The sequence below is a fragment of the Lycium barbarum genome, chromosome 3 (genome assembly GCF_019175385.1).
Source record: "Lycium barbarum isolate Lr01 chromosome 3, ASM1917538v2, whole genome shotgun sequence".
NCBI lineage: Eukaryota > Viridiplantae > Streptophyta > Magnoliopsida > Solanales > Solanaceae > Lycium > Lycium barbarum.
The window spans coordinates 106392799-106407420 of NC_083339.1; the positions used below are offsets into that span (position 1 = coordinate 106392799).

General features: G+C 34.6%; 1 long non-coding RNA gene across 1 annotated transcript; it reads right to left on the bottom strand.

The window, feature by feature from the left end:
• Positions 1-611: 611 nt before the first annotated feature.
• LOC132631727 (uncharacterized) lies at positions 612-5019 on the bottom strand. The gene is made up of 2 exons (XR_009579046.1): positions 3230-5019; positions 612-3149 (listed from the first exon to the last, which is right to left on the bottom strand). It is a non-coding gene; the product is annotated as an uncharacterized LOC132631727 (long non-coding RNA).
• Positions 5020-14622: the final 9603 nt, after the last annotated feature.

Here is a 14622-nt window from a genome sequence, read left to right on the forward strand (position 1 = left end):
GGTGAGGCGGTCAAGGGTGATGATGCGGCGATTTCGAGGACAAAATCTTTCCGAGAAGGGGAGGATGATGTAGTCCAAACTGATCAAGACATGTTCCAGTCATCTCAACCACTCGCTAGGAGTCAGGCTAGGGTTCTTTATGATTGATGTTCACGTAGCTTTGGAGAAGGAGTTTACATTTCAGGAGCCGTGGACACTGCCTAGCCTGGGAAAGCATCCTATGGACTTATTTGTGCTAGCCCATGGACCCACTTTGGAGTCCCATGTGTGTAAAGGATAGCCCATGCGTGTGGCTAATAATTTGGAGCCTTGGGAGGCCATATTTTAAAAACCGACTTGTGGATATTACTTTTTAAAAGATCGGTGTAGAGTTTACCTCTATAAGCTACACTTAGAACTATTTCTCATTTTGCGTATCTTGAATATATGAATGTTAAACTTTTCTCTCTAGTTGAGACTTGTTGTGATTTGGTGGACTCCAAATTGTACAACCTTGTTTTGATCATTCAATTTCCAAGGAATTGTTATTCTTTTGAGGATTGTTGCATAAGATAGGTGCCTTTGATCCTTTTGGAAGGTAACTACGACTAGTTCTTGTAGTTACTGTCTAATTGATTATCAATTATTTCTTCTTTTCAATATTGTCTTTATTTTCTTGCATTACATGAGCAACATCTTTCAACTAGTATGCTGCGAATTTCACAGCTTCAGAACTTTGGGCATTCATTTCCCTTAAAGCTTTGAAAGTCTCATCAATAAAGTACGGGAGATCATCTTCTTCTCGCGAACCAAAAAACTTGGGCGGATTCAGCCCCAAGAAGTGCTTAAGTCTTCCTCTACCAACAAGTGTCGGATTCACACCCGCACGTTGATGTTGGGCTGAGACAAGGGTGGTAATCATCTGGATTGCATTCTGCATCTACCCAATATCAGCCACGCCTGCAGCAGGGGCAGCTGGACTAGGTGGTGCTTGGTCTCCATTGTTGTTCTCAACTCCATTAATAGTCTCAGTAGCGGTACGGTTAGTGATCCTGGCGGGTCGTCCTCCAGATGACAAACCAGAAGCACCATTGCTTCCTTGGTTAGTTGCTGTCGTAAGCGTTAAAGCCACTTCCATGAGGCACAAATTATCGAATATGTCAAAATGATCCTAAAGAGAAGTGCAAGCTCTACAGCACAATATAGAATCAGGAATACTAAGAAACACCTATAATGTACTTGTAGCCATACATCTATACAAATGGCCAGTATGCATGAAGAAGAATCCACTAGACACAGCTCCACAAACAATCTTAGGACACATATAAACCTAGAGCTCGGATACCAAGCTTGTCAAGCCCCAAAACCCACCCTGGACGCAACATGCATACGATGTTGTGAACAATACCGGAAGCACCTTATGAAATCAATAAACGCCTAATCTCTTTTGATAATTTTTTGACATTTTATTTAAAATAGTCATGTACGGCTAACCAAAAGCATACTTATACTTACAAAAATCAGTGGATGATTAATATGAACAATCAATTATAAACATGACAAACGCCCTAACAAGTCATATGAGACTTCAACAATCTACCACAATTTTGACTAATATCTATAGAGCTTCTAAGATAAATAAATAAATAAATAAATAAATAGACTAAGTTCGGGACGCAGCCTGGAAGCTTAAAGTAATAAATTAAGATAGAGGAGTGTCCCACGAATAAGTATGTGGGCTCACCAACAAGTCTGGAAAGCAACAAGTTCTCCTACTCTGTATGCGTATCACGAACCTGCTGTTCTTTGTTACCTAACATACCATAAAAAACAACAATGGTATGCTAGAGTAGTGGGTACTCAGTGAGTGTCTAAAAGGTAATAGTTAACATGTCAATGAAAACAGTTCAAAAACCTAGAGATAGAGTAAACCAGTAAACTTAGCAAAATCACCAGTAAACGCCAAAGACACAAGAATATATCATTTTCCACTTATCATACCATTTACCATATCAAGTCTTTCACTTACGAACTCAAGATCACCACAGCCACTCACAGGCAACCAAACGATCAACATATGAAAACTCACAGATGAACAACCATTCGATTCACCGGGGCTATTAGCCCACGAAGGCTAATCGTCCTCTGGACTAACATAGCAACAGATGCACTGGGCTACACGCCACAGAGGTTAATCGTCGTATGGACTGACACAACAATAGATACACCGGCTACACCCCATGGAGATCAATCATCCACTGGACTGACACAACAATAGATACACTGAGCTATACGCTACGGAGGTCAATTTTCCTCTATACTGACACAACAATGCTCAAAAGCGATATGTTAGGATCCATAATGGCTAATCGTCCTCTGAACTAGCAAAACTTGCCCATACAGGCCCAAAACAAACAAATACAAGTCATTGAATATTGGTTGAATCATCAATCATGGCTTATAGCCAAATTCACTTCTCAAGTCATCTTTTTCGCAATAGAGGTATTTCAAGCCTGTACCCATTTAGAAACCTTATTCAAGTCACTTATTCAATTTCAAGTTCAAGAAACTCCATTCAAAGGCAAAACACGTTTAGAGCATCAATCTTACAAAATAAGCTCAACAAAGATCCCATCACAATATTATAATTCGTATAAGGTTCGATGCGGGCTTGACCTTACACGCGCATGACCTTGTTCAAATATCACCTTTAATTAGAAAATAAGTTCAACAAAGATCTACCACCAAACTAGTGTTGAAACTTGTACAAACAAGTAGGATTCTCAAAGATTTCGAAAATGGTCATACACCTAAATACGTTTTCAAAAGAAAGTAGACATACTTAAAAAGAAGATTTTGAAAATAGACATACCTCAATTCCTGCTTAAGCGAATTCCTCCAAGTTCAAAATTCGTTCTGCAATGGTTATTAATCATAAAGTTCAGAACTTTAACCAACTTCTAATAGTTCCCACCCTTATTGAAAAATTAGGGCTTTTGTGTCCAAAAACGTGTTCTTGAATCCCCTATTAATCACCCATGGATTACCATGTTTCTAATACACTACACTAGTATAAATCCTCTCAATAACATCAGTAAAGATCAAATAACAAACCTTCAAGAGGATTCTCAAAGTCTCTTTCAATTTCTCCTTCTTCGATTTTCAAGAATCTATGGTTTTGAAGTATAAACTAGTGTTAATTTGATGTTAGATTGATTTAATAACCAATGGAGTTTCATCAAGAACTTACCTTAGAGTTTGAGAGAGGTCCTTAGGGTTCTTTTCCTCCAAAAAGTCGGCCAAAACGAAGTGGGGAAAAGTTATAACGACGCTAGGCTTTTAAAGAGTCATTATTGGTGTGTAGCCACATAGTTGATCGCACAGTAAAGGCAGTTACATGGCCTCCGGTGCGTGATCGCGCACCTAAAGCCTGATCGCGCAGACTACGTAGTGTCCAGTAAAACGGGCATAACTCCTAGCACAAAGCTCTGACTGAGCTTCAACATATATGGTTGGAAAGGTATTTCAAAGATCTACAATTTTCATGTTTTGAGTTTTCTCAAATTCTCAACAGATTTTCATGTAATTAGGCAGAAAATCAGGACTACCCAGGCTTAGACGATTTGTTTTTAATCAAACCTTACTCTTGTTTCCGAAACGACTATTTTCACCCAAATTCACCTTGATAGGACTTCTTACAACTAATATGTCACGTGAATACTCATTTAACACATTCATAGCTAATTCAAATTTATGGAGTGTTACAATTCTCTACTCAAGTGTTGGCGGAAGCTTTTACGGTTGGAGTAATTTGGCTTCATGGTCCCCCATGGACTGTGGTTCCTAACCGGAACCCCAGGTTCTTACACTCCTTTTGGCAAGAAATTAACCGCTTACAAGGATGTACTCTAGCTAGGAGTACTGCCTATCATCCACAATCGGATGGGCAGTCTGAAGCTCTTAACAAATGTGTAGAGCAGTATCTCCGATGCTATGTTGCGGATGTGCCTTCGAAGTGGGTCTCCATGCTACCTTGGGCTGAATATTAGTACAATACATCCTACCAAACATCAGCAGGGATGACCCCGATTCAAGCTTTTTATGGTCATGAACCCCCGACTATTGCTTGCTACTTAATGGGCAGCACTGCTAGCTAGCTCGTGGAATCATATTTGCTCCAACGAGATGAAGTGTTGCAATTGCTCAAGCAAACTTGACCAAGGCACAAACACGCATGAAGACTTTCGCTGACAAGTCCAGTACTGAGGCTGTCTTTGAGATTGGAGACTGGGTTTATGTCAAATTAAAGCCCTATAGGCAAGTTTCTCTTCGTTTGCAAATGGATCACAAACACGGTAGACGTTACTTTGGTCCCTTCCAGGTCATCAAGAGGGTTGGCTCAGTAGCTTATAAGTTGGCACTTCCGGAGGCTGCATAGATTCACCCTGTATTTCATGTCTCTATGCTCAAGCGATGTGTTGGGAATCCAGACCAACAAGTTACTCCGCTACAATTGACTGATTTTGCAGATCCAACCTTGAGGACAAGGGTGCTTTGCAGAGAGGGGGTATTGTTGTGAATACAAACATGCTGGTAGATAACAAAGATGACGGGGAGGATGCCACAAAAGAAGAGCACATGGGTATGCCACGTAAGGGTGCTAGAAGAGTGATTCCTCCCGCTAAACTTGGGAATTACGTTTGGAAAAGAGGAAGGGTACGTGAGTAAAAAGGCAAAATTTGTTAGAAGGATAGTGGATTCTGATTTTCTCATCTCTTTCTTCTGATCTCTCACCCCCTTCTTTCATCTACCCTTAGTTACTCTCTACTCTATGCAATTTCTATTGTAATAGTGGTATTTTGATTGTTGCTATAGCGCGCCAATTCTTAATACCAGTTAAGAGTTTTGTTACTGTTCTATAAAATTTGCTTTTGTTACATATATATTGTCCTTGTAATCTACCAAGTATCTATGGATTTATTTATACCAAAAATTAATTATTGAAAATAGAAAAAGAAAGGATAAGCGGGTCCATCTAGTTATTCCTTCTCTTGTGTTGTCACGTCTCAGGTTGTTTTGGTTCGCGGACTATTTGTGAAGGGACTATATTTTAGAGGTTCTTATGTAGCTAATAACAATGTAGGAATTCAATAGTGAATAATAATTTAAAAATTGTTGTACCTTGAGTGCTTATACATGAATTATTATGTTAGAATTATAATATTAAAAAAATTATCTTTAAATACACTCATTTGTATATTGCTAATCACATATATATTATCTCACCATATTTTAGTACTTAAAATAGAATTGAATACCATAAACCAAAAGTAGCATTGCAACAGCAGAATTATCTACAACATAAAATTTTAAATTAATCAGAGAGAGAACTAAATTAATATTGTAAAAACTTGAGAACTAAATTAATATTGTAAAGTTCTATTTTGTAAATTATTCCCTCTGTCGCAGATTATTTATCACTTTTATTTTGTTTCACATGTCCCTTAAGAAATACTCCCACGGATAAAAAAAAGAGTCCACTTAGCCATTTGTACACCCCTTAAGAAAATACTAACTCCTAGACAAAAATAGATAATTTGACTAAACTACCCCTAATTAAATAGGCATTGGGATTTGATCATATAACACTTAATAGGGGAAAATATGAAAAAATAAGGTTAATTCTTTCTTGGTTTGCTAAGTGGACTCTTTTTTTTTTATTTGGAGGGAGTATTAATTAGGAGGGGTATTTGATTAGCTTTACCCTTATTTATTCTTGAATTATAATCTTTCTACATTAAATTTGATTAACTTTACCGTTATTTATACTTAAATTATAATTTTTCTACATTAAATGTTTACTCTATCTATGTGTCATCTCCATTAATGATAAAATTCTACTAAAGATAAAATGAAAAAAAAAATTATGCTTTAAATTTTTAAAACAATAAATAATTTGAGATAACTATTTTATACAACCAAGATTAATAATTTGTGACAGAGGGAGTAGATGATAACTTTTCGGTGAGATTATTAATTATACTTGCTCATGCGGTCAATCGAAAGGTCACTTGAAATACAGGACCCTCCATCATCAGAAACATAACTGGATGATATAGGTGATGCCACGAGGTTCCGTTTAATAAAATGTTATCATTATCTGCTTGATGTAGGTGATTTCACATGGTTCAGTTTAATAAAATATTATTATTATTATCAGTTTGATGTAAGTGATGCCACGTTGATCAGTTTGTTTTATTTATCGACTAATACAATTGAAAGACATAAGATACGTATGTTTTTGTATTACGTTAAATTAAAATTAGATCATAATAGTCTTATAGATTATGATTATCTATATCAAACATATTAATTAAAAAGAATTCGAAGTCTTTTTTTTAGACTACGTTTTGTTAAAAGAGAAATAACTAATTAATCAGCGCTAGTTTCACTACATTAGTTCGAAGATTCCCTCGCTTCTAATAAGACAAATTCCTCAAAAGTTAAATTATTAATTCTGATTAATTACTGAATTTAAGGATTTATGCTTTTCTTGGAAACTCAAAAAAAAAAAAAATTGAATTTCCTTCTCAAAAATTCAAAATGCTGCAACGGATAGATAATCCCTGAATTTAATCTCTTGTAAAATGCTGATTATGAATTTTGATAATGTACACGGAAGAAATGAGAACGACTGCTCGTTTTTGGATTTACGTGTTTGAATGGTTTATTCGGATTTGGATAATACCATATGAGGTGTCAACACGTAGATCTATATAATAAAACATGGAAATATTATTTTTATTGTATTAACTAGAAAAAGAAACAAAAGAAACTAATCAAGTTGAAGAGTTGGATTAAGAGTTAAGAACGGGGCCAGTTAGAAAAAAGGTTAACAGAGGCTAGTCAATTTTGTTGTTTCCAGATAAACAGGTACGAGTATGTGGAGTCCGTAATTTGAATATATGAAAAGTAAGGATTATTTCCTTCAAGGATCATTTTATTTTTGAGTTACAATAACTCAACGAGAAAACTGGTTAGTTACACTAAAAAAAATACAAAAAAAATAAATAATAAAAAAAAAAGATGCACAGCAGAAACTTGCAAAGCCAACACAAGAGAAAAGAAATATGTTCGCCCTAGATAATACACACTTGATAATATCAACCGCAAATCAAACTTCGTGAAGTATCGTGCTCCACTCAACTGATCGAAAAAAATCTTTTGATAAAAAAAAAAAGGAAAGAAAGACCGGTCACATAAAGAAAAAACAGACAAGAAAAGTGTCAGATTCCGTATGGAAAGACAGAAGCTGACAATTTGTAAAGTCAAAATTAATTGAAGTACAATGACATACAATACCACACTTTTAGCACTATTATCCAAAGGCGAATCCAGAATTTCAAGAGAATGGGTTCACCATTAGCTATGGTTTTATTTTAATTCTTTTGCCTTTGATTCGTTAGAGCTTAGTGTCTATGTGATTTTTTTATTTCTTTTGCCTTTTGAGACTTGGGTAATTAGAAATAAAGATTTTTTTTTTAATTAGAGGTAATATAAAATAGAAACACGAATTTTACATTTGGGTACTTAAAATTATAGAAGAAAAAGGATTTAGAATAATATAAAAAGAAAAGTTAAAAAGCTGCTTTAATAAATAGAAATATGATTTTTACTTTTGGGTAATTAGAATTATAGAAGAAAAATGATTTAGAATAATATAAAAAGGAAAGTTAAAAGGCCGCTTTAATAAAAGCATAGAAACGTACAGGAGCTCGGGTTCAATCCCAAGACCTTGAGGTAATAAACACAACCCCTAATCATTGCTCCACTCGTCCTGGTTTGACCATGTGTTCCTTCGGGTAATATTAGATATATTTTCTGAATTATACACATAATATATCAAGTTTAGTCGAGTGACCATGTGTTCACGTGACCAAAAATTAATGCAAAATGCCACTGTTATTATCCAAGATTGCACATATTTATTATAAGCCAACAAGGTGACTATTATATACATCAGGAGGAAAGTAAATTAATGCGTCGATATTTTTGGTAAATGAAAATAAAAGACATGAAATATTTATTAGTGTTGTAAAGTGCATAGAATTTTTGGTCCTTTGCAAGTCTACATAGAGTATAAGATCGAAAAAAATGCATTGAATGGATGCCCGGGCATTGAGAAGGAAGACGCATTCAGAGGCATGAAATATTTACTAGTGTTGTAAAGTGCATAGAATTTTTGGTCCTGACATATCTAAGCAATGTAGCTTATTAAAAAAAGTTAAAAAGTCTTATCTAGTATTCTGTCTGATTAACTTAAAAGGAGATGAGAAGTTACAACAAAAAATATGATTGTGCATTTAATTCCGGAACCAAAAAGAACTAAAAAAAAAAAAAATCTAAAGGAAATTTCATTCGGTATGTTGTTCTGGTAATCTAAAGCCAATGGAATTGCACCCTTGACCTCCGTTCCTGCGTGATGATGGTTCTTGAACTTGGGGTCAAATGCATCGAAGCATGCTTCATCCGTCCCACAATAAATATCATCTTAACTAATTTTTTTGTCTTATAATAAGTGTCATCTTAGGAAATCAATACATATATTGATAAGTTTTTTCCAACTTTGCCCTTAAATAAAAACTAACAAATTTATGTATTCAAGACAAAAAACACATAGAAACTTGGTATTATTGGAGTCGCAATGTCAAAAGGCTTACTTTTCATGCATGCTTTAGTCAAAAGGAAAAAGTAATTTATTTTTATTATATAGGAATAGTTTAGTAAAATTTATATTGCATGATTGATTTCTTAATATGCGTATTTTTTACTAAGATGACACTTATTATGGGACGGAGGGAGTAATACATAAAATGCTTGTCTATCTCTTTTTAGATTGTTCCAAACTTCCTCCGTTTCTTTTTATACGAGAATGTTTTAGTTCTTTTATACACCTATTAAGAAAGTTATTTAAAATATTAATTAAGACCTTTATTGACTATAATTAACATTTATCTCCTCTCAAAAATTTACTCAGGATATAAAGACATCTTAAAAGTTTGTTTAATAATTTCTTAGACGAGTTATTTTGAGGAAAAAAATTACTTCTTGATTTCTTAAAAAACCCTTATTTTAGAACAAATGAAAAAAAGCTAAAAAATCACTTAAAGGGAACAAAGGAATTACTATTTTCATTTCCTCATGTTACAACTTTTTAAGGGTTCAAATTTTTATTTTTGAAGAAATCTAAACATGATCTCACATTCTATTTAGGAGTAATAATTAATATTAAAATGACTCTCCTTCAAAAAATCGTGTCAAATTTAAAGCACAAAATAATTGATGTGCAGACATGAGCTCATCAGCTTGGCTGTACGGCTACGACTTCTCCAACTGGCATTTTCTACCATGAAAGTGGGATAGGTAACAACTGCACGTGTGTGATTGAAACGTGCGACAAAATATTAAGCCAAAAGGAATTTAAAAACTAATTTACATTTTGCATTCGCTACATTCCCCTAATAAAAATAGCAAAAATAATACTCTATATCTATTTGGAGAAAATATTTACCCGGAATGGCTCATATTTCTAATATTTCAGAATGATTTTTTATACATTATTATATAAAATTAATATATTATCTACAATAAGTGTATAATGTTTATATCGTGTGTATAAATACTGTTGCAAAAAAAAAAAAAACTATGCGAATGTAAATTAAAAATATGACTATATGAATATAATATTCTATGCTAAATTATATATTATTGAAATTATCTCGTAAATATTAAAATTATCTCGTAAAAATACCTCTTGCAAATATCAAAATTATTCAAAAAGCCACTTACACGAACCGCAGGTCTATGATCCATCTTATAAAGGACACGTGACCTCTATGCATGTGTTTATTTTTCATACTTCTTATGTGACACTTTTCGCTTCCCGAAATTCAAATTGCATGAATTTTGACTAATATTTTAAGATGTATTTTTTTATCAAATTGATATGGAAAAAGTTACAACTTATAGTATTTTTCATTTAGTTTTCAAATATATAAATCTTAATCTTAAAATATTGAGTTAATCTAATCCAATTTAACCTCAAAGTTTGGTCAAATTGACTCTTGAAAATAAAAAGTACCACATAAATTAGGACGGACGGAGTATTTGTTAGAATAAATAATCATATCTCCTTTTTAAAATCAAGTCTTCTCTTTTCCGGCTAATTCAACTGTTGCTACTTGCTACAAATCTAACTTTTTCAAAAAGTTGAGAGAATTTGGTCCTTGTTATAAAACTATATAATTGGAAATAAACAAGAGAAGCAAACTAATAACTTTGTAGAAAGAAGGGAGAGATTATATTTCACTTCTTGTTGATATCTCAAATTGAGAACTTAACCATCTATTTATAGAGATGGTAAATCTCCTGATGAAGTCATCAATGACAACACCAAGAATTAAAATCAAACTTGTGTTGCTTCATTTTCTTCATTTCATACATGCCACCAAATGTACATGTACCTTGCCACCAAATGTACATGTACCTATTCTTATTTAGGACATGTGAGAAACCTAGGCTATATGGACATTCATATATATTTTACAACACTCCCCTTTGGATGTCCATTGATAGATAATATGCCTCGTTAAAACCTTACTAGAAAAAACCCAGTGGGAAAAATTCTAGTGAAGGAAAAAGAGTACATATTTCTAATAATATACATTTTGGTTGCCTCATTAAAAACCTTACAAGAAAAAACCAGTGGGACAAAACCTTGTATGGAAAAAAGAGTACAACATGTATTAACTCCCCCTGATGAGAACTTCAATCCAAATATTTGAACTTTCGCATTCCAATCTTGTGCACCATCTTCTCGAAAGTTGCGGTTGGTAGAGACTTGGTGAACAAATCAGCCATATTATCACTTGAACGAATCGGTTGCACGTTGATATCACCATTCTTTTGGAGCTCGTGTGTGAAGAACAACTTTGGTGAAATGTGTTTTGTCCTATCTCCTTTTATGAATCCTCCTTTCAATTGGGCAATGCATGCTGCATTATCTTCATATAAGATTGTGGGTATTTTATCACATTTCAAACCACACTTTTCTCGAATGAGATGTATCATTGACCTCAGCCACACAACTTCACAGCTCGCTTCATGAATAGTTATTATCTCAGCATGATTTGATGAGGTAGCCACAATAGACTGCTTTGTAGATCGCCAAGCTATGGCAGCGCCCCCACAAATAAATACATAGCCTGTTTGAGATCTAGCTTTGTGTGGGTCAGATAAATATCCTGCATCGGCATAACCAACAAGATCGGGACTGCAATTGCTAGAATAAAATAAGCCCAAATCGAAAGTCCCCTTTAGATACCTCAATATGTGTTTAATTCCGTTCCAGTGTCTCCTTGTAGGAGCACAACTATGTCTCGCTAACACATTAACTGAAAATGTTATGTCAGGCCTTGTGGTATTGGCAAGATACATTAGTGCACCAATTGCACTAAGATATGGTACTTCTGGACCAAGAATTTCCTCATTCTTTTCTGGAGGTCGGAATGGATCTTTATTCGCAGCAAGTGATCGAACAACCATCGGAGTACTTAATGGATGTGCTTCATCCATATAAAATCGTTTCAACACTTTTTCTGTATAGGCAGATTGATGGACAAAAATGCCATTTGTCAAATGTTCAATTTGCAAACCAAGACATAAATTTGTCTTTCCAAGATCTTTCATCTCAAATTCCTTCTTTAAATAATCAATTGCCTTTTTGAGCTCTGCAGGAGTTCCAATAAGGTTTATGTCGTCAACATATACAGCAAGTACAACAAACTCCGATATTACTTTCTTTATAAAAACACATGGGCAAATTGCATCATTTGTATAGCCTTCCTTTAACAAATATTCACTAAGGCGGTTATACCACAGACGCCCGGATTGCTTCAAACCATACAATGATCTTTGTAATCTGATTGAATACATTTCCCGAGACTTTGAACTACATGCTTCAGGCATCTTAAATCCTTCAGGGATTTTCATGTATATTTCATTTTCAAGTGATCCATATAGATAGGCTGTAACCACATCCATCAAATGCATCTCAAGTCTCTCATGGACAACGAAACTAATGAGATAACGTAATGTTATTGCATCCATAACTGGAGAGTATGTCTCTTCATAATCAACACCAGGCCTATGTGAAAATCCTTGTGCAACAAGGCGTGCCTTATATCTTTGTATCTCATTTTTCTCATTTCTTTTTCGCACAAAAACCCATTTATAGCCAACGGGTTTAATGCCATTAGGTGTTTGGACTATAGGTCCAAAAACTTCCCGTTTGGTAAGTGAGTTTAACTCTGATTGAATTGCCTCTTGCCACTTTGGCCAATCACGTCTTTCTTGGCATTCTTTAACAGATTGGGGTTCAAGATCCTCACTATCTTGCATAATTCTTGTTGCAACATTATAGGCAAAGACATAATCCACATTTATTTCCAATCTATTCAAATTAGTCCCAACATTAATTGGATTAATTGATATTCCTCATTTTCTTGAGTCTCAGGCTCATTGATTTCTTCAAGAATATCACAATTGCTCAAATCTCAAATTTCTTTGTGAGGTTCTTTCGTAGTGTCATCTTGAACATTTGTTTTTCTTTTTCTGGGATTTCGATCCTTAGAACCCAATGGTCTACCACGCTTCTGGCGTGCTTTGGACTCATTTGCTATGATACTAGTAGATGGTCCTACAGGGACATCAATCCGAATCGGGACATTCTCTGCAGGGATATGTGATTTGGTAATCCTTTTCAAATCTGTAAATGCGTCTGGTATTTGATTTGCTATTTTCTGCAAGTGAATAATCTTTTGAACCTCTTGCTCACAAATAGAAGTACGTGGATCAAGATGAGATAATGATGAATTATTCCACAAAAGTTTTCTTTTTATTTCATTATTCTCTCCCCCTAATTTTGGGAAAATTGTCTCATGAAATTGACAATGTGCAAATCGAGGAGTGAACAAATCTCCGGTTAATGGTTCAAGGTAGCGAATAATGGAGGGCGATTCAAACCCAACATATATTCCTAATCTTCTTTGGGGACCCATCTTGGTGCGATGTGGTGGTGCTACGGGCACATATACGGCACATCCAAAAATTCTTAGATGGGATATATTAGGTTCTTGACCCAAAACCAATTGCAACGGAGAAAATTTATGATAGTTTGTCGGTCTGAGACGAACAAGTGTTGCTGCATGCAAAATAGCGTGACCCCAAACAGCCGTGGGCAACCTCGTTTTCATGAGTAATGGTCTTGCAATCAACTGCAGACGTTTAATTAATGACTCTGCAAGGCCATTTTGAGTGTGAACATGAGCTACAGGATGTTCAACTCTTATCCCAATTGATAAACAATAATCATTAAATGCTTGGGATGAAAACTCTGCAGCATTATCAAGGCGAATAGACTTTATCGGATTATCAGGAAATTGTGCCCGTATTCGAATTATTTGTGCCAATAATTTCGCAAACGCCAGGTTGCGAGATGACAGTAGGCACACATGAGACCATCTAGAAGAAGCATCTATTAGGACCATAAAATATCTAAATGACCCACTAGGGGGGTGAATTGGTCCACAAATATCCCCATGTATACGTTCCAAAAATTCAGGGGATTCAAACTCAACCTTTGTAGGTGATGGCCTAATAATTAACTTGCCTTGATAACAAGAAGGGCAAGAAAATTCATTGTTTAAAAGAATCTTCAGGTTCTTTAATGGGTGCCCATTTGAATTTTCTATAATTCGTCTCATCATTATAGATCCAGGGTGTCCCAATCGATCATGCCAAAGTACAAACGTATTGGAGTCAGTAAACTTCTGGTTTACGACAGAGTGTGCCTCAATTACACCAATTTTTGTCCAATATAAGCCAGAAGACAAAGCAGGAAACTTTTCTATAACAACTTTCTGGCCAGAGACATCCTTGGTGATACCAATATATTCAAGATTCATCTCATCCATTGTTTTAATATGGTATCCATTTTGACGGATATCTTTAAAACTTAATAAGTTCCTTCTGGACTTAGGAGAGAACATGACATTGCTTATAATGAGTTTTGTTCCCTTAGGCAAAATTATGGCGGCTCTTCCGGAGCCTTCAATCAAACTAGTACTACCAGATATGGTATTAACATTTGCCTTACCCATAAGTAAATGAGTAAAATATTTCTTGTCTTTGAATATAGTGTGTGTAGTAGCAGAATCAATCAAACAAATGTCTTCATAATTGAATTTTAATCCAAACTTGCTTTGACAATAATCCATATCTTCAAGTGAAATTACACAAAATTAAATGAATACCCATTAAATATTAACACTTATACACATATAAAGTCAAGGAGGTTAGATAATGCTAAATAGTTTCACGTATTTTATCCGGTAAAATGAAGTATACCAAGAGACATGAATTAAATATGTAACTGTAAAAATGAAATAGCATAACACTGCAATTTTTACCACTAGATTTGATAAACCAATTTCCATCTTTCCAGTTCGCTCTTTAGTAGTATATTAATTCTATTATACTTCAAGTATAAAGTGTAGTGATTAAAAGAATGTAAAGTGTATATAA